A 22,093-nucleotide genomic window follows, 5' to 3' on the forward strand; every position below is an offset into this window, starting at 1 on the left:
TAAAACTAATTTGTTCGGTCATTGTGAAGCAGTCCAGATTAGAAGCTTGCCTGCTAAGGGTTGCCAAGTAACAATTATTTATTTGATCTCAGTCCCGCTGGTTGATAATGCAGTACACCTAGCATTGCCAGTCTTGATATTGTTTGTTATTTATTAATTTGCTAAAGCTATTGGTTATCTCACTGCTCTCAGTTATAGCCATTTTATTAGTTAGAGGTTTAAAATACTTAGTCACTGCCCATTAAAACAGACACTATAGATGATGACTTTTTCAAAAGCTCGGTGTCCAAAAATATCTGTTCATATCTATATATGGTGGAATCTACTTCATAACTATCTAAGCTTGAATTGTTTCAGAAGGACTGATCTATTAACATTATGCCAATTTGACCAAATTCCAATTAGGGTCAAATTTATTATGTAACTTATAAAATTCTCTCCTATATATCTTTATGGCAAATTTTGTCTGCTGACATCCCCTGAGAAAAGATTTGGAAGTCTCTTGCTGCCTTAAAAGCATGATTTGAATATAAGTTGTTATTGAAGAAACAAAGCCATAGAAGAAACAATTCAGAATGTTATGAAGGGGATGTTCATTGAAAAGTTTTTGAACATAGATGAGCTTCAGCTTCTGCTGCCCTTTGGTCCTGGCCATATAGCCCAACTTTCCTATGTGTAAACTTTAGGATTGCAGGTTGGAATTTCCTGATCACATTGTCTCTTCGTACGAACATATGAATTAGTAGCAGGAGTAGGTCATTCAGCCCTTCAAGCCTGCTCCGCCATTCAATAGGGCCCTGGTTGATCTGATTTTAACTTCAACTCCACATTCCCACCTATCCCCAATAGGCTTTCACCTCCTTGCTTATCAAGAATCTATCCACCTCTACCTTAAAAATATTCAAAGTCTCTGCCTCCACTGCCTTTTGAAGAAGAGAATTCCAAAGACACAGCCCTCTGAAAGAGAATAATTTTCATAATCTCTGCCTTAAATGGGCAGCCCCTTATTTTTAAACAGTGACTCCTAGTACCAGATTCTCCCACAAGAGGAATCTTCCTTTCCACGTCCACTCTGTTAAGTCCCCTCAGGATCTCATATGTTGTAATCAAGTCGCCTCTTACTCTTCTAAACTCCAGCTGATACCAGCCAGGCCTGTCCAACATTTCCTCGTAAGATAACCTGCCCAATCCAGTTTTTAGTCTAGAAAGCCTCGTCTGAAATGCTTTCAATGCGTTTACACCTTTCCTTAAGGTGACCAAAACTGCACACACTACTCCAAACGTGGTGTCACCCATGCCCCATATAACTGAAGCATAACCTCCCTACTTTTATATTCAATTCCCTCACAATAAACAATAACATTCTATTAGCTTTGCTAATTACTTGCTGTACCTGCATACTAACCTTTTGCAATTCATGCACTAGGACACCCAGATCCTTCTGCATCTCAGAGCTCTGCAATCTCTCACCATTTAGATAATATGCTTCTTTTATACTTTTCCTGCCAAAATGGACAATTTCACATTTTCCCACATTATACTCCATTTGCCAGATCTTTGCCCACTCACTTACCCTATCTATAACCTTTTGTAGCTTTATGTCCTCTTTACAACTTACTTTCTTACCTCTCTTTGTATCATCAGCAAATTTAGCAACCATACTTTTGGTACCTTTATACAAATCATTTATATAAATTTTAGAGCTGAGGCTGCAGCACTGATCCTTGTGGCACAGTGCTCTTTACATCTTGCCAACCAGAAAATGACCCATTTATGCCTACTCTCTGCTTCCTGTTAGTTAGCCAATCCTCTATCCATGCCAATATGTTACCCCCTACACCTTGAGCTTTTATTTTTTGTGATGACCTTTGATGTGGCGCCTTATCAAATACCTGCTGCAAATCTAAGTACAATGCATCTACCAGTTGCTCTTTATCTACAGCACATGTGACTCCTTTAAAGAACTCCAGAAAATTGGTTAAACATGATCTCCCTTTCATAAAACCATGTTGCCTCTGCCTGATTACCTTGAATTTATCCAAGTGCCCTGCTATAACGTGTTTCGTAATAGGTTCTAACATTTTTCCTCTGACAGATGTTAAGCTAACTGGCCTATAGTTTGCTGCTTCCTGTCTCCTTCCCTTTTTGAATAAAGGAGTTCCATTAGCTATTTTCCAATCGAATGGAACGTCCCATGAATAAAGTGAATTTTGGAAAATTAAAACCGACATATCAACCATCTCACTAGCCATTTCTTTTAAGAGCCTAGGATGAAAACCATCAGGACCCAGGAACTTGTCAACCTGCAGTTCCAACAATTTGCTAAGCACCACTTCCCTGGTGATTATGATTTTCCTGAGTTCCTCCCTCCCCTCCAATTCCTGATTTACAACTATTACTGGGGTGTTACTTATATCCTCTATAGTGAAGACCGACGCAAAATAGCAGCTCAATTCATCTGCTACCTCTTTACTTTCCATTATTAATTTCCAAGACTCACTTTCTATAGGACTATCACTTACTTTGTTAACTCTTTCCTTTTTCAAATCTCTATAGAAACTCTTACTATCTGTCTTTATATTTCTAGCTAGCTTTTTCTCACACTCAGTGAGTGACAGATCCTTTCAGCCTCCAGACACACCAGCGTTCTGAATTAAAAAGTATCTCAAAATGCTCAGAATTTACCCCTATGCCTTGGTGAAGTCAACTTCTTACATTCATTAATGCACCAAAAGCACCAGGAGTAAAAAGGGGTCAGTAATGAAAACTAGAAGCAAGTGGGGCAATGACTGTCCATGGATGCATTGTAGGCATTTCATGCATTAACTACACAGGGTATGTTCAACAAAAACAAAAGTCACAAGGCATCTTATGACAAACAAACATCACATCTGCCAACTCAATGAAAACATTGTAAACATTACAAAGATTAAATATTTATAACCCATTTACAACAACTACCACTTCCTTGGAACATGGCCCCTCATGAATCAGACTTATAATAAGATGAATAATGAATGATTTAGCTATTTTGTTTACTGTTCACAATGAACTGTTAATTGAAAACAGAACATATGTGAAATACATGGCAGATCAATCAGCATTAAAAGAAGAAAAAAAAAGTAAACATTTTTGGCCTGCTGCTTTGTGAGAACAAAAAAAAATGAAAGATAAGCAATTATTTTAATGGGGTTGGGAATAAAAAAGAAACTGTGGACATTAAACATGTAGATAAAAAGTTATGGCTACAAACTTCTTAAGCAAACTGATTGATGATATAAAAAAGGCAGTTAACGTGACTCCTCATTGTGCACTGAATGTTATTAGAAAGAAGTTGCTGCACTTACTAATACCACAGTTCAATTAACACCAATTATTCAAGAATTTTTATGCTTCATATCATAGAATAATTACAGTAAAAAAGGAGGTCATTCTGCCTGTCAAGTCCATGCTGGCTCTCTGTAAGAGCTATTCAGAAAGTCCCACTCCCTTGTCGTTTCCCCATAGCCTGCAATTTTTCTCTCTTCAGTTAATTATCCAATTCTCTTTTGAAAGCCACAATTCAATCTGCCTCCACTATACCCTCAAGCAGTGCATTCCAGATTTTAACCAGAATCACAGAATTTATACAGCGCAGAGGCCATTCAGCCCATCATGTCTGCACTGGCTCTCAGAATGAACAATTTACTTAGTACCATTCTCCTGCCTTCTCCCCATAAACCTGCACATTGTTCCATTTCAAATAACAGCCTAATTCCCTTTTGAATGCCTCAATTGAACTTGCCTCCACCACACTCTTAGGTCATGCATTCCAGACTCACCTGCTGTATGAAAAAGATTTTTATCATATTGCTTTTGCTTCTTTTACAAATTACTTTAAGTCTGTGCCCTCTCATTCTCAATCCATTCATGAGTGGGACCAGTATCTCCTTTTCCCTACTTGCTGCATAAAAAAGTTTTTCCACGTCATCTCTGGTTTTGCCAATCACCGTAAATCGGTGTCCTCTGGTTTTCAACCCTACTACTAAGGGAAACAGTTGGGATCAGGGCATTTTTTTACTTGCAGGCAAGAATGACCAATTTGCTAAAGATGTATAGCAAAGCCTAGTTATATTTTTCATCTGTTATGATTTGGCAGATGATATGTGCCAGGCAGACCAAATCCACAAGGGAAACTTGGTCACACTATCACAATGGTTTTGCAATTTGTATTTGTTATGAGAAGATTTGGACACTGACTTCAGAAGTAATGAGTCCACTAGCACCCTTTAGAGTTTTAAAAAATTAATTAAAACACTTACAAAATAAAAGATTTCAAGCACATAAATAAGCTTCTAGTTACTTAATACTATAACAAATCCCAACATTTCTAATTAACCTGACTCCCAACTATACACCCACTTTAAGGAAACAGCCCAAAATAGATTTTTAATTTAAACAGCAAGCCAGCATGTTTACCACAACACCTACTTGACAGTGGAATTCCAAAGGCCTTTCTCCAACTTTAGTTACTGGACACAGCAGATTTTTGCAAAAATATTTGGAGGTTTTCTGAAGGTTATTTCACACACCCCTGTTAGATCTTACTTGGGCCCCCAACATCACCTTCCTTCCTTTATATATGTTTCTCTCTCTTTAATCTCTAAATTCCATAGTTCTTAATATCTTTCCCAGAATATAAAATCTTTCCTGTTGCCAATATGGTCAGTACCTTTTGGGAAAAATAAACATAATAACCTTGCCCTATTTATCTTGTTAGTTGTAAACATCCTGCCATCCCTTTGAAACCCAAACAACAGCTTCACTTATCTAAAGATGCAAATTTCTTTCACATCGACATGCTAAGGCCTCATCCGTGTTTACACATTAGCATTTCAGATGCCTTTTAGCCCAAACTTCTTTTGATAATTTCAATCTTGCAGCCTATCTGACTAATTCAATTAAACCACACAGAACAGAACCATCTATACTCACATCCATAAACTTACTTTACAATAAACCTCAACAATATTATGAAAATTATTACAGTTTTGTGACAATTCAGCAACTCAACCTCTCTTCAAAAAGACTGCAAAAAATCCCAAATTAAGGTACAGATTTCACGCAAAAGGGTGAAAATGGCCCTCTCATACTGCATGTAATCTCACAATGGGGTAACTTGAACTGCTGCCTTCCTAAGCAATGGTTTGAGAGTTCCCCTCATTCAGAAGGATTTATTGGATGGTTCATTGATGTCATGGAAAGTGAAAAGTGTCATCCATTTCTTTTGAAAGATTTCCATTTTGTGTGACTTCGTTCTATTGCGAGTGAACTGCAGAGCTCACTTCAGGCTTTCAAAATCAATTACATCATAGATGGTGAATCGTTATCATTGTAAACAGAAAACATGTTCATCAAAAACAACTGGGGAGATGGTGGTGTAGCAGTACTGCCACTGGACCAGTAATCCAGAGACCCAGAGTAACGCTGTGGGGACGTGGGTTTGAATTCCACCGGGTTGAATTCAGTCAATAAAAATCTGGAGTTAAAAGTCTAAAGATGACAATCAAACCATTGTCTATTGTTGTAAAAACCCATCTGGTTTCACTACTGCCAGCATGTTTGCTGGGTTTGTCCTGCCAGTCCTTCCACTTTAGGGATGGAAATCTGCTGTCTTTATCTGGTCTGCCCTGCATGACTCCAGATCGACAGCAATATGGTTGACTCTCAAATGCCATCTGAAATGACCTAGCAAACCACTCAGTTATATCAAACAGATAGAAATTAATAAGGAATAAAACTGGACAGACCACCCAGCATCAACCTAGGCACCGGAAATGACAACGGCAAACTCAGCTCTGTCAAACCTGTAAAGCCCTCCTTAAAAAAGTGGGAGAGCTGTCTCAGACTAGTCAAACAACATGGAGTCATACCTTACAAATAACATTTTAGACACCACCATCACCATCCCTGGTATGTCCTGTCCCACTGGCAGGACTGACCCTGCAGAGGTGACAGCACACTGGTATACAGTTGGGAGGGAGTTGCCCTGTGAGTCCTCAACACCAACTCCAGACCCCATGAAGTCTCATGGCATCAGGTCAAACATGGGTAAGGAAACCTCCTGCTGATTACCATGTTCCACGCTCCCCCTCCCCACACCCTCAGCTGATGAATCAGCACTCCTCCATGTTGCTACTGTCTCTTTTATTCCATGGGCTTCAACTTCACTGGTAAGCCTATTACATGGCACTTTATCAAACTCCTTTTGGAATTCCATACCATCAATCCTGTCTGTTATCTCATCAAAAAACACAATCATGTTAATTAAACAAAATTTGATTTAACAAACCATGCTGATTTTTCTTAATTAATCCAGTTAAGGAGATACTAGAGCTGATGACCCAAAGCTTGTTCAAAGAAGTAGATTTTACCTCTTAAAGGAGGAAAGTGAGATAGAGAGGCAGAGAGGTGTAAGGATCGCATTCCAGAATGTGAGGCCTAGGTAACTGAAGGTATGGCCACCAATGGTGGACCAATTAAAATCAGAGATGCTCAAGAAGGCAGGAAAGGAGGAACGCAAATATCCCTGAGGGTTGAGGGGAGGAGATTAAAGAGATAGGCAAGGGCATGGAGGGATTTGAAAGCAAGGATGAGAATTTTAACATCAAGGTGTTGATTAACCAGGAGTCAATGTGGGTTGGCATAGGGGTGATGGGAGAATGTATTTGTCATTAACATTAGGCAGGATCATCTGGTCCCGCCTGCCTGTGGGATTTATCAGTGCTGCCGAAGCCAGTGGACTTTTAGCTGTCCCTCCGCATCCTGCCGCACTGGGGCTGGAAAATCTCGGCCGCACATGCGGACATGGAGGTTGAATTTTCAGATGACGTCTGTCAAGAGCAGCATGTCATTGAGAAATAAAGGGGGAGGTGCCAAGGATAGATCCTTGGCGGACACCAGTGATAACTGTCCAGGAGCAGGAAAAGAAGCCATTGCAGATTCTCTGGCTACCATTAGATAGATAAGAAGGAAACAGGTGAGTGCAGTCCCACACAACTGAACAACCAACCGTGTTAATGACCGCAGACAGGTCGAGAAAGAGAAGGAGGAAAAGTTTATTGTTGTCACCATCGCATAGGATATAATTTGTAATTTTGATAAGAGCTGTTTCAGTACTGTCGCAGGGGCAGAAAGTTGATTGGAGTGATTCAAACTTGGAGTTCCAGAAAAGATGGGCTTAAATTTGGGAGGTGACAACATGTTTCAGTAATTTGCAGGGGAAAGCGAGGTTGGAGATGGGACAGTGGCTTGCAAGACCGGAGGGGTCAAGGGTTTTTGTTTTGAGGAGATTTGTGATGATGGCAGATTTGCAAGAGAGGGGATCAACACCTGAAGAGAGAAAGAGAGCCATTAACAATATACGCTAACTCAGGACCAGGAGGGGAAGTTGGATGGTCAGTAGTTTAGTAGGAATTGGATCAAGAGAGCAGGGGATGTGTTTCATGGACAAAATAAGCTTGGAAAGGGGATGAGGGTAGATAGGAATGAAACTAGAGAAAGTTACAAAATAGGGCATGGGGGACTTTAGAGAAAGTTCAGCCTGGTAGGCTGGTGGAAGGGAGGGATATGGCTGAGACAGCTGATCAGATGGTCTCAATCTTAGTGACAAAGAAATCCAATAGTTTCTCACACTTATTGTTGGAGGTGAGAGCAAAGGAATCAAGAGAGAGGGGCTTAAGAGGATGGTTTGCAGTAGAAGAAAGAATCCAGGGTTATCAGTTGCATTTCAGAATGATCCTGGAATAGACAGCAGTTTTTCTAGATGACAGCAGGACTTGATAATGCTTAATATGGTCCAGTTTGGCAGTGAATGGTTAAACCAGCTGTCTGCTATGCCCATTCAAGTCTACAACCTGTGAACTTAATGGAGTGGAGATGAGGACCTTACTGATGGAGTGGCCAGGGTGAGAGAAGTGATCATTTTATTGGTGGAAGTGAAGGTGTGGTTGAGCATTTCAGTAGCTGTGGAAATGTTGTGACAGAGGGTCAAAAACTCGGTAGTTGGGATTTTGAAAGTGCAGTTGTAAGTTAATTTAGAGAAGATTTTCCTAGGGGTGGATAGAGAAGGAATTAGCTTTTGGAAGGGGAAGCGGTTGTGGATAGAGACCAATATAAGGAAGGCAACCAGAGACACCTTATCTATAATTTAAAGTATGGGAGCAACAAGGCCATGTGAGATGAAAAGGTCAAGGGCATGGCTGTGTATAGGTTCAGGAGTTCACATTGAGGGTGAGATTAAGGGAGGATAGGACATCAGTGAACTCAGAGGAGGAAGCGTATGATGAATTAAGATAGAGGTTGAAATCACCAAGGAGGAGAAATTGCTCAGTGCAGCGGTTGTGGAAGAAAAGCAGTGAAGATAGCTTAGTTCCAATTTCTCATTGGCTAGAAAATATTCCAATTTATACTTGCCCACATAATCTCCCTCTGCCATAGTTTTGTCCATTTGGAGAAATTCAAATGAGGTAAATGAGGCCCTAGAATTTAGCATCTGCTCTCATAAGCTAATCGCATGAAAGAGTTTTGGGTCTGAATCTGGTTTCAGTTTAATTAATTTGCCTTTTAAAATAATTTTCTCAACTCTTTAGGTTCCCAAGATTCACACAGAGAATTTTCTGAAGTGAGTGAAGAGCTGAATCAATTCTTGATCTCCACCTAAGCTTTGCTGTAACAAATTGTTCAGATCTTTGCCTGGCAACCAGCTGTGGTGACTCACCATGGTGATGATCATTGTATTATGTCACCAGGCCACTTGATTACATTGAGTGCTGCAGAGTCCAACGTTTATTGTGGTTCATTTCTCAGGAAGATGCCAGATAATATCATTTCAGCAAAAGATGACTCCCAACTGTATGTATCTAAGGACATCACCACGAATCATGGGGAAAATAAAGCTGAGATGACCCAATTTGTTTTGAAATTGTGCGGAGGTAGGACAAGAGACACTAAAACAAGCTTTAAACACATCATGGAATTGTACTGAACATATATGATTTAATACATTTTACAAGTAATCTAAGATTATTAATGCTACATTTGATTTGTGCCTAAAACTTTTACAATAAAGCAGAAAGTGAATTTGAAGTTAAAAACAACGAATAAATAATAAACATGCATTTGGAAACAAAATCCTTTCACAGCATTTAAATTCCAAGACAGGTGAGTTTTGATCTTTCTGAGATATTGAGTGGTGTCAATGATAATCTACAGTAATCCTTAAATTATAAATGCCTTGCATAGAAAAACACAAATTTATGTGTGTGTGTGTGCGTGTGTGTGTGTGTGTGTACATAACACTCTGTACTATAAAATAAAAACAAAAATAGCTGGAAAAACTCAGCAGGTCTGACAGCATCTGCGGAGAGGAATACAGTAAACGTTTCGAGTCCTTAAGATTCTTCATCTTTAATTGTTGTATGAAGTATTTTAGGACATTAATGTGACAAGGAGATTTGTAAATGCACATTTCTTTATTTTTATGATTTATGCATATTTTGCAAGTTTTCGGGCAAGAGCCTGGTAAAACACCAAACAATTGCCACACAGCTAAGAATCTATAATGCTAAGTAGACTGCTCTGTGGTGCTGAAACTTGGACAACACATCAGAAGTAAGAATACAGGTTAAATTCATTGCATATGCATTCCTTGAGAAAGATCCTTGGGATCCACTGGCAGCTAGAGTCCCCAACACAGAAGTTCTGCAGCTTTCTAACTCAGAACGTAGCATGGCTATTTTCAATGCATGTACCATGGCTGGGCCGTGTCTTTAGAATGGACAATGGTCGCCTACCAAGAGATGCCCTATAACGAGAATTTGATGTTGCCAGTCGGGTTGTTGGTCAGCCAAAACTAAGATATAAGGAGTCATGCAAGTGAGAAATCATTTCATGCCAGATTGAATTCGACAACAGAGAACAGTCTGTACATGACCGGAGAATCTGGTGCTGAGGTCTCCACATTGGGGAAAGGAAATTTGAAGGACTACCTCTTCAGATTGCATCACAGGAAGAATCACGCCACAGTAGCTCCTGCATCAGCAAATGACAACCTGCAATGCCTCCAGAGTGACTGACAATACCTTGCTTGAATAGGACTGTACTCCCACCTGGAGACTCGGACGGATGAACAGTAGATGTGAATCATCGTAAATGATGGAAAGCCATAGAGAGAAATTTTCAGTACAGAATATTAAAAGCTTGAAAGCCACAAAGATAAGCTATGTTCAAATGGGTATACAAACAATCATAATAGCTGTGATTCAAAACGAATCGAAATCAATTCTCCATTAACTCAGTTTCAATTACCCATGGTCTATAAAGTTTACACAAAATGTTTGATTACAGTACAAAGTTCTGGCTGTTTTCAAAATTCAGTCAACTGATAAAGGCCATTAAGATGTAGCAGACAAGGTAGTTAAAGTTTACCAGAGAGGATAAATGCTGTGACTACAAAACTCTTCAGCGTGAACTTGCTACCAGAAACCAGAATAAACTTTGCCATTATTTTATTGGACTATTCGTTTCCTAAAAGATTAAAAACACACTCCAGTGCATAAAAATAAATCAAGGCATAGGGAACTTGGCAGATATTGAGTACTGCATTTGTGAAGCCTGTGATATGTAGTCATTTGGTGACAGAGAACTTGAGTATTGCTGAAAAAAGACATTTTGTCAAAGTTTTTCATCTTAGAGTCATCAGGATAATCGCAAGAATACCAATATCAGGGGAAGCAACAACTTTATAATGTATGAGAAGAAAGTGCTGATTGGTCGGCAAGTGAACACTGATTGGTAGAGGCGTTGCTGTGGAGAATGCACCAGTTAATGGTGACTGGCAGTTAACTGCCAAACATTGTTTGAAATTTAAACCAGGCAGCTTGGTTCTGATTGGCCAAGGCATTGCCCTGAGGAATGAACCAGCGAATGGCTTTTGCTTATTTTGTTTAGCTGAAACAGGTGCAATGTATGTACATGTTCTTTCTGTCTGCAAAGGTCAGGGCTGTGTGTATTAATATATGTAGCTTCCAGTACACACAATAGAGTCACACTGTGAGCCTGACTGACAATCTTAAATTGGTTGTCAGTGTAATTCTTAGCACACTGAGGATTATTTAGCAAATGTTGTCCTGTCACGGAATCACATCTAATGTTGGACACTGTGTTTTGAGTTTTGCACGCACGGGCTGGTTGGGTATGGTCTGTACCCTCCCCAGTGTGAACAGCGGAAGGGACATGCTATTTGATATGATCCACCAGTCTTTGGGACATACAGCCTACATACCTGGCATCACACTGGCACTGAAATTCATACACCACATTACTCATTTGTGAGATAGGCAGAATGTCTTTTTGGCTTGACAGCAGCATCCTATTTGTGGCGAATACCACCTGTGTTACTACTGCATAGTAGCAGCATGAAACAGCTAGCTTCACCTGTTGCTCAAATTTTTGCGATGACTTGCCCTTCCAGAGTAATCTGAGGTAGACGGGACACCTTTCAGGGCTGAAAGTGATGGCCTTAAGCCCGTTCATGAGTTTGAGTGATATACAGTGTGAAGTGATCTGATCAGAGTAGCCATTATCCTGCAGGATGTCTCTGATGTGCCCTATTTTAGCATCAAGCTTGCATGGTGCAAATGGCTTGGGCCCTATTTACGAAGTTGCTGATAAGCGATAAGCTTGTGGTAGACCATGGTAGAGACCCCTCTGGCAGATTTCTCAATTAATGTGTCAAGGAAAGCGAGTTCATTTGACTGCTCCATTTCAAAGGTGAATTTGGGTGCAGGATGGAGCCCATTAAGACATGCTAGGAAATTATTACATGCTGCTACAGATTTAAACATTGCAAACATATCACCCACATATCAGAAATATGCTAGTGGTAGGAGGTCAGGGGTCATTCCATTGAAGACATGGTTCTCATGGAACATGAGAGCTGGGCCCAGAGGGGATCCTATGGCAGCACTTTCTATTTGGGCATACATGGTTTCATTAAAGCCGAACTCAACTTCGTGAGTTGCTGAGTTCATAAGCTCAATGGTAAAACAGGTCCAAATTTGTATCCATTGGATATGCTGCTCAACATGACTGGGTGATCTCGCTCAGAAACAAGATTAAAAAAATGCTTGCTGGCCTTGTGTAAGAACAATGAGCAGCCACGTGATATATTTGGCAGGGCTCATCCTCACGGTTTGCTGTGTCTGCATATGTACGGGCTGCCAAAGACACACAAAAGTGATATCCCTTTATGCCCTATCTTATCTATGACCAGCTCTGCACAGTATGAATTAACCAAATGATTGAGTGAGTTTTTACCACCAGTTTTGAGCAAGTTCTCAACATACACAGTGAAGAGTTCCTTCACATTTGCAAAGACCATACAGGACTTGCATATCGATAGCAATGCTGTGTCCGTGTGCTCATTTGATATTGCAAGCCTATTCACTGATGTTCCACTAAGAAAGCCATTAGATATTTGCACTTCAGCATTATATCATGGCAACCTAAACTCGCCATCTTTGCTTGAAACAGTGTTCAATGAGTTTATGAACTCAGCAACTCACACAGTTAAGTTCAGCTTTAAAGAAAGCGTGTATGCCCAAATAGTTGGTGTTGCCATGGGATCCCCTCTAGGCCCAGCTCTCACAAACATTTTTGTTGGGTTCCATGAGAAACATGTCTTCGATGGAATGAAACCTAACCTCCTACCACTTGCATATTTCCGATATGTGGATGATATATTTAAATCTGCAGCTACATGTAATAATTTCCTTGCATGCCTTAACGAGTTCCATCCTACACTCATATTCACCTTTGAAATGGAGCAGTCAAATGAACTCCCTTCCTTGATGTACTAGTTGAGAAATCTGCCAGAGGGTTCTCTACCACAGTCTACTGCAAGCCTACCTTCACTGGTCAATACATGCATTAGGATTCTTAGAGTTCCACATGCTATAAGATTGGCCTTATCGGCAACCTCGTAAGTAAGGCCCAAGCCATTTGATCATCATGCAAGCTTGATGCTGAAATAGAGTACAACAAAGACATCCTGTGGGATAATGGCAGCCCTAATCAGATCATTTCGCTCTGTATATAGCGCAAACTAATGAGTAGGCCTAAGGCTGTCACTTCCGGTCCTGAAAAGTGCCCAGTCTACGCCAGATTACCCTGGAAGGGCAATGTTCTCAAAAATTTCAGGAACAGGTGAAGCTAGCTGTTTCACGCTGCTACTATGCAGTAGCAACACAAATAGTATTCGCCATGAACAGGATGCTGCATCAAGCCAAAAAGACGTTCTGCCTATTACACAAATGAGTAATATGGTATATGAGTTTCAGTGCCAATGTGATGCTAAGTATTTAGGCCATACATCCCAAAGACTGGTGGATTGTATCAAACTGAATGCTCCTTCCAATGTTTGCAACAGCAAGGTACAGACCATACCCAACCAGCCTGTGATTGCAAAACTCAAAACACAGTGTCCAACATTAGATGTGATTTTGCCAGTGGATAACATTTGCTAAATATTCCTCAGTGTGCTAAAAATTATGCTGACAACCAATTTAAGGTTGTCAGTCGGGCTTGCAGTGTGGTACATTTGAGTGTACTGGAAGCGACATTTATTAATACAGAGAGCCCTGTTCTTTGCAGACAGCTAAACAAAATAAGTGATAGCCATTCACTGGTCCATTCCTCAGGGCAATGCCTTGGTCAATCAGAGTCAAGTTGCCTGGTTAAAAAATTCAAACAATGTTTGGTAGTTAACTGTCAGTCACCATTAACTTGTGCATTCTCCATGGCAATGCCTCTACCAATCAGTGTCCACTTACCAACCAATCAGCACTCTCTTCTCTTACAGTATAAAGTTGTTGCTTCCTCTGACATTGATATTCTTGTGATTGCCCTGATGAGTGAAAGATGAAAAGCTTTGGCAAAATGTTTTTTTCCCCAATTCTCAAGTCCTGTCATATATGTTGATCTCATGAAAATATAATAATTTTCATAACATTATTGGAATTTATTGTAAAGTAGGAATAGTGGGGTCTGGATAGTCTGTGCATGTGTGTGTCTGTGTGTGTGTGTGGTGGGAAGGGGGGACTTAATTGAATTAAAGATCAGCTGGTCTGAAGGCTTTGATGTATCAAAGGAGAAGCCAGGTTTGAAATGCTAAATAAGTAAATATGGCTGAAGTTTTAGAATATGAGGTGTAAAGGAAAATTTGAGTTTTTAGATAAGCTAGAGTAGTTCAAATTTCAAAAGAAAGGATGAAATGTTACACTTAGCCAGATGAAGTCAAACAGTGTGTTTATTTTTCCCAAAGCTTACTGATAAAATTGGTATTATGAAAGATTTTTATTATTAGAAAGGTAAAGTCCAAAGACATGTTGAAACAATGAAATTTGCATTCAAAGGGGAAAATATGTACAAAAGAGAGGAGACTATGTGTAAGAAGAAGGCATTCTGAGATCTAACAAGTGTGAAAAGCCTTTAGCCTCTATGTACCAAGCTGCTGCCTGTAGGAACCGAAGCCAAGAGAATTCACAATGAATATCCCTGTTCAGGATGTTATGTGCTTTGCCTGGGTCTATTAAAATCGACTTCGTTTTTACTGTTGCCTTAATGGAGGTGTAACTGGGAGGCAGATTAATTAGGAGTTTTAGGAGTTCTCATAGTAGTAATTTGTAGACCTGTGTATGTGTTTAAAATCTTTTCTTTTATGAATGAATGTTTAATTTAGTTTTGTAAAAAAACCTTTAAGACTCGATATACATATTAATGCTGAATTCAAGGCATGCATCTCAAAATAAAAATACAGATTGCAAAACAGTTGTAGCAGCTGTTTCAAGTTTCCTTCTGGGATTTGAACAGCTCAGCATTTACCATCCGCTATGCCATAACAGTTGATTAGAACCTCTACGGCCCAGTGATCACCACCTAACTGTGGCACCTGATCTGGTGTTTGGCAAATTCATATTAATACTATTTCCTCAAGCGTAGCCTTTTATTTCAGTTGGTGACTGAGTACTTTCAGAACTCAGGTAGAAGACCAATAAATAGAAGATGAGCTTAAGTCGAGATCCAGATGAAAAAGGAAAAATAAAGAACTCACTTTATATAACACCTTTCCTGAGCTAGGGACATCTTAAACTTCATTACAGTCATTTAAGTATTTTTGAAGTGTCGACACTTTAAAATGTAGGAAACATGGCAGTCAATTTACACACAGCATGATCCCACAAACAGCAAGGTGATAATGATCAGATAATATTGGTGGAGAGATAAATATTGCCCATAAATTCAACTGCCTAAGTTGGTGGTTGAGGCTAAAATGCTCAACTCATTTAAGAGGTTCCTGGATCTACATCTGTAACCTGCAAGGCTATGGACCAGGTGCTGGGAAGTGGAATTAAAATGAGCGGCTAGTTTCTTTTTTCTCTTTTTGGCTGTTGCAAAGACAGTGAGCTGAATGGCCACTTTCTGCACTATAATTCTTCCATGGTTCTATAATCATATCAACATTCAGAACCATTGTAAAGTCTGGTGAGAAGTTCATTGTGGGCAAATGTTTGCACATACCCCACATAATGGGCAGAATTTTTAGCTTGGCAGGCAGTGCCCAGCCCGCTTGAGCGTTAATTAAAGCGCGTTGATGTCGGCCGAGCGTGCCGATGTCAACATGCACTCTCGCAACATGCACTCTAGGCGGGTGAGCGTTGGAAACGGACGCACGCCCGCCATTAATTAAGTGGCAGTTAAGGCCCTTGAGACACCAGTTGTCTTTGACTTTACATAGCCTGTCCGACTTTTAGGCCGTTGCACAGACAAAACGGGCAGGCGGGCAGGCCACAATTTGCAAATCCTCATCCACGAGGAGGATGAGAGGGGTCAGCGGCCTTGTCAAAGCGATTAGTGAGGAGTGCAGGATATCACTTGCTGCTGGTTGCTTCTGTGAACAGGACAGCTTCATCTCACTTCAGAGCTGCATTCCAATATTTTAGAGGCTTCAGTTCAAGACTCAACTGTTGTTTTCCAGGACACCGGAGGATTCACACTATGTGGGGCCTTCCAGGTATCAGACAGCCTTCCCTTACCCTGGTAATGGGGATTGGGTTCTCGCTGTAGGCACCTCCTCTGAGGAGGAAGAGAGGGCCAGAAGGGGGAGGAGGCCGCGTGTCCCTATTCAGCTTCCAGGGGAGGGACCTGTGGGAGCAGATGTGCAGGCACAAAGGGCGCAGGGCCAACAGGAAGTCCAAAGCGGAAGGGGCCACAGAAAATGTCACTATCCTGCCAGGGTATACAGGCAATGATGCAGCTATCTCAATATGTCTGAGGTGCAATGCCGTCAGAGGCTCCGTCTGTCAGAAGATCAGCCCTGAGATCAGCTCCGACTGTGTGGGTGGACACTCCATGCCACTGGCTCTGAAGGTCACAGTAGACCTCAACTTCTATGCCTCTGGCTCTTTTCAGGGCTCAGTGGGGGATCTGTGTGGAGTCTCCCAATCAACTGTCCACAGTTGCATCAAACTGGTGACAGACACTCTGTTCAGGTGGGTATTGATTTTCACTCATTTCCGTACAGATGAGGCCAGCTAGGCTGAGCGAGCCAGGGGCTTTGCAGCAATTGCTGGGTTCCCCTGAGCCTGCGTTGCAATAGACTGCACACATGTGGCCATCAAGATGCCAGTGGGTGAGCCGGGAGCCATCGTCAACAGGAAGGGCTTCCACTCCATTCATGTGCGATCACAGGATGCATATTCTGCAAGTCTGTGCAAGGCACCCTGGCAGCTCCCACGATGCTTACATCCTCAGACAGTCCCAGGTGCCAGGGCTCTTCAGTGCTCCAGCCCGACTGGATGGATGGCTGCTGGGTGACAAGGGCTATCCCCTCAAAAGGTGCCTCATGACTCCTCTCCGCCACCCAAGAACAGAGGCCGAGCAGCGATACAATAGGAGCCACACCTCCACAAGGGTGGTGGTAGAGAGGAGCATGGGTCTTCTCAAGGTGAGCTTCTGATTCAGGGGGCGCACTGCAATAGCCCCCAGATCATCTGTCACTAATAGTAGTTGCATGCTGCATTCTCCACAATCTGACACTGGGAAGGGGGAATGCTGTGGAGGAAGAAGATCTTGACACAGCTGCACAGGCAACAGATGAAGGGTCCAGTAGTGAGTCCAAAGACGAACACAGCGAGGAGAACACTGAGGGTGTGGATGCTGACCTGGGTAACCTCCAGGGAGGCAGGGACCCTGGGGAGGCTTTGATCCAACGCTCCTTCAGCTACCCTACCAAATAAGAACCATCACCACACGCCAGGGTTGCAGACTCCATACTCGATCCCTGACAGGACCAGTTCCTTGGTTAACAACCTAAATTATGTGCTTTTGCAATAAAGTTTCAGGACACACTTCCATCAAAACATCATGGCCTGCCCTGCACCTACAGAACAAATGAAACATACAGAGACCAGTTGCACAAAATAACATGTCATTTACTTGTGAATGTTAAAAGTCACAGAAATTAACATGAACCGGTGTTTTCCATCACACCTTCAACAAATGAAGAAAAATGGGGGGGGCCCAAATATCACCCATGATAAGCCTGTGTTAAGCTTAAGGTGTATTAAGTTTTCTCTTGCGGGTGCTATGTCTAGGTGCTCCCCCTTGCTGGAGCTGGCACTGGAGACAGCCTGCTGACTCTGCTATAACAAAATATAAACAAAAAACTGCAGATGCTTGAAATCCAAAACAAAATCAAAAATAAAAATACCTGGAAAAACTCAGCAGGTCTGACAGCATCTGCGGAGAGGAAGACAGTTATCATTTCGAGTCCGTATGACTCTTCAACAGAACTGCTGACTCTGTTATCTTGTTGGCCTTGATGACCTTGGCATGCGCCCCCTGGCCTGTGGAGCCTGTGCTGGCTGCGCCTGGGAGGGAGTGGCCAGTGCCATGGCTGGCATCTCCCCAGTCACCACAGCCTCGGTCACTGGCAGAGGGGCAGAGGGGCTGCTGCCATCTTCTGGAGCATCCTGAGAGAAGCCAACGTCAGGTCGCTTTGGACCTCCCTGCTCACCACTGATGGATGGGCACCTAGCTGGGATACTGGGTGCCCAATCCATCTCCCACACTGACACTGACCACCTGAGGTCATTGCCGCTGTGAAGGCTTGCATGTCTGAGCGCAACCCCAGGAACCCCTGATTCAGCTCCTGGAGGATACTCTCCATGAGAGTCGCCACTCTCCCAATGGAGGAGGCAGTGCTTCACCCATGAGAGTCATTGCATCGCTCATGCTCCACAAGGACTCCTCCACAACGGAGGCAATGGCACACATTCCCTCATGTATCTCTACCAGATCCTCCCGCACAGCCTGCTGGATATCCAGCATCTGCTGCCTCAGGAGCAACTCCAGAGGCCCATCATCAGCCACATACTGAGCATGTTCCTGCTCCCCAACTACCTTCCAACTGCGGTGCTCTGGCACTCTCTGCCTCCACCTGCACCTCAAGCGAGTGTGATGCACTCTCGCCAATGTGCACCGATAGACTACACGGTGATGTTATGCTCACCAAGTTGCTGGTATTTGCGCTGGTGCCTGCTTGACACAGGGTGTGACGCAGCTGCGTGGTGAACATGGTGGTCCTCAGGAATCAGGGGTGGGCCTTCTGCTGGTGGGCCTAAAAGGGAGAAGAAGGATATGTCATTAGTTTAAGTCATGAAACTGTCAATGTGCATGCCTGGCACTCTGATGAGACAGGGATTTGCACCATTGAGCCCTCATTTTGATTATCAATGGGGATTCCAGGTACCAGGCTCACATCAATATAGAGACTACACTGGAATGGTAGCAATAACAACATTCTCACCTCAGTGCGCTGCACTCTTTCCTTCCTCTGGCACCACAACTTCACCGCAGCCGCTTGACAAAGGTGCCTGTTGCCCCTCCAGCTCCAGGGCCTCCTGCTTGTATCATGAGAGGATGAGGAGATGCAGGGGTCGCCAGTCCGGGACCTCTCAGCAATGTTTTGGGCTGTTGCTCCTGAAAGGGCGTAGGAGCATTGATTAGTCCACTCTCTACCTACAACGCCATTGCAGCCTGGCCAATCCCACCTGAGGAGCATCTCGCAGGGCTCAGCCAATTCGTGACCCTGGAGCTGCAAGGTGCTCAGTCCAAGCAGCCAGGGCTCAGGCCCTTGGCCAGCTCCTGCCTCATTGGCCATTGGCACTCATACTCAAACACCTCTGAGGTCCACGGGGGATGTTCTGTAAAGTGACCCAAGCCAACGCAGCACTCACCCTGATCGCAGGAGATCGTTGAATTGCTTCCAGCACTGGACCCATGTGCGCCTCATCACATTGTGACTGCTGACTCTGAATGCAACCTCCCCCGAGGCCTTTTTGGTGAGGCGGTGGCGGGGGGCGGGGAGGGGGCCTCCTCCTCCCACCCCTGGGGACAAGGGTTTCTCTCCTTGTTGCCACATCCTCCAGGAGGGCTGCGAGGCACTCATCCGAAAAACGCGGTACTCACTGCCCCGCTGGCCTGCCCTCCTGCCTGCTGTGTCCACCCGCTATTGGTCTCCATTGGCAACACTTCGGTGTCCTTCAGTGACAGCCTTCCAGGGACTGCCGAACCCGCATTTGAACCAGCCAGCCGGCCGCCATTGGACCCAGCAGATATCATGCCCCCACCCGGCCCTTCACGCACGTTCCAGGCCATGTATCACGCTGGGTGGGCATTAATTGGCCCACCTGCATAAAACCATAGAGCACTGCCGATTGCAGGCAGCGGTCAGATTCCCGACTGCCCCTGCCCACCCCCGCCAATCCTACACGCCAAGGATGAAATTCTGCCCGATATGTATTGCTGAAAAAAGACATATTATCAAAGCTTTTCATCTTGTACTCATCAAGACAGCTACGCAAGATAAACCAACAGTGCAGGGAGCAACAATTTATACTGCATGAGAAGAGAATGCTAATTGGTTGGCAAGTGGACTCTGCTTGATAGAGGTGTTGCCATGGAGAATGCAGCAGAGAACTGTTAACTGTTAACTGCCAAACTTTTATTTCAAATTCAAACCAGGCAAGCCGACACTGATTGGTTAAGGCATTGCCATGGGGAATGAACTAGGGAATGGTGGTCGCCAAAGCTTTTGTTTAGTTGGAAAAGGTATAATGCATGGACATGCTCCTTATAGCTGCAAAGGACAGGGCCCTGTGTCTGAATATACATGGCTTCTAGCAAGTGTAAGTGAGCCAAGCTGCGAGACTGACTGATAATCTTATCTTGATTTTCAGTGGCATTCTTAGCACAATCAGGATTGTTTTGCGAGTTTTGTCCAATTGCAGAATCACATCTAATGTTGGACATTATGTTTTGAGATTTGCAAACACGGGCTGGTTGGGCACGGTCAGTACTTTGCCTGTTGCAAACAGCTGAAGGGACCTGCTGTTTGATATGATCTGCCAATCATTGGGACATACATCCTACATACCTGGCATCACACCAGCACTGAAATTCATATACCACATTACTCATTTGCGTGATAGGTAGAACAATTTGCTGGACTGCCATTCCCTGGTTCATTCCTCATGGCAATGCCTTGACCAATCAGAATTGACCTGCCTCGTTTGAATTTGAAACAAAAGTTTGGCAGTTAACAGTTAACTGTGCTCTGCTGCGTTCTCCATGGAAACACCTCTACCAATCTGAATCCATTTGTCAATCAATCAGCAAACTCTTATCATGCAGTATAAACTGTAATTCCCTTTACTGTTGGTTACTGGTGGTTTATCTTGCATAGCCATCCTGTTGAGTGCAAGACGAAAAGCTTCGATTGTATGTCTCTTTTTTCAGCAATACTCAAGTTCTGTACTACCCACATAATGTCCTAAATTCATCTCATGCTTTGTAGTGAGCAGCTACATCACTAATGCATACCTGCACATCTCAACATGGCAAACATCCAAATTTTTGTCTGAGGTTAATATTGGTTGTTGAAGTTGATACGTGAAAGTTATTATGATGTGACAAAATGCCATAGCTGCTGCCCACAGTTTTACAAATTTGAGGTTTTAAATTGTTACTTCTAATTCAAGATATAACAGAATATCCTGGAATATGGTGATCATACCTGGAGACAGGCCAATGCGATTTGGTTGTCACGGGGACAGAGGCCCAGGTCGAAACCCATAGAAACTGAAATGCCAGTTTTTACACATTGACACAAAAGGCCTTGCTGAATGCAAACTCTCGGACGCAGGCAGGCAGAGAGCCTGGACAGCAAGAGCAAAATTCAGCTGCTGCTCTGCCCAGCAGAGGGAAAGACTGTTTTTGTGTTAACCACCAAGCAGAGTGCTGGTGAAAACATAATCCCCATTCGAAGAGATAATATTTGTAGAGATTTAAAAACCAAGGAGTCACTGAAGGGTGCCTTATTGCTGGAATTCAGTTCAATGATACTCAGGAGAATGAGTGAAGTGACTTTCAAAGAACATTGGAAGACTCACCCTGGTGTGGCAAGGAGAAGAGAGCCTCTTGAATAACCAGAAGTAGCTTGGGACTTTATCCACAAGGTTACATACCTGCTGAAGGTCGTGTTGGGTTTTCAGTTGCGTTAATTAGTCAATGTGGAAAATATGTTTTCTGCAGTTTAATGTATTAGTTGCCTACAAAGTAATATTTAGTCGATGTTGATTTTAGTTCGTTGGGTACAAAGTGTGAATCTTAGAAGTGTGACATATTGCCATGAGATTCATTTTATTGGTCGCTGGAAATTCATATTTCTTTTTAAAAGTTATTGGTATCCATGGGGATCATAGCAACAACTCTGCGAACTGGAGCCCTGATGGTCCCAGGTTTCTTTGATATGGTATTCAGTTTTCTAGGAGTGTCCTAGGGCCAAATTAACCAGTTTGCTGCACCCAGAATTCAAAAGTAATTAAATCTCTCCCTTGTGCGTAAGGTAAATGAGCTTCCTTCCACAGACCTACAAGGAGGAAAGTTCAGTAATAACAATCTGGGCCGGTCCAAATAATTACACACAGTACAC

The sequence above is a fragment of the Carcharodon carcharias genome, chromosome 19 (assembly GCF_017639515.1).
Source record: "Carcharodon carcharias isolate sCarCar2 chromosome 19, sCarCar2.pri, whole genome shotgun sequence".
Classification (NCBI taxonomy): Eukaryota; Metazoa; Chordata; class Chondrichthyes; order Lamniformes; family Lamnidae; genus Carcharodon; species Carcharodon carcharias.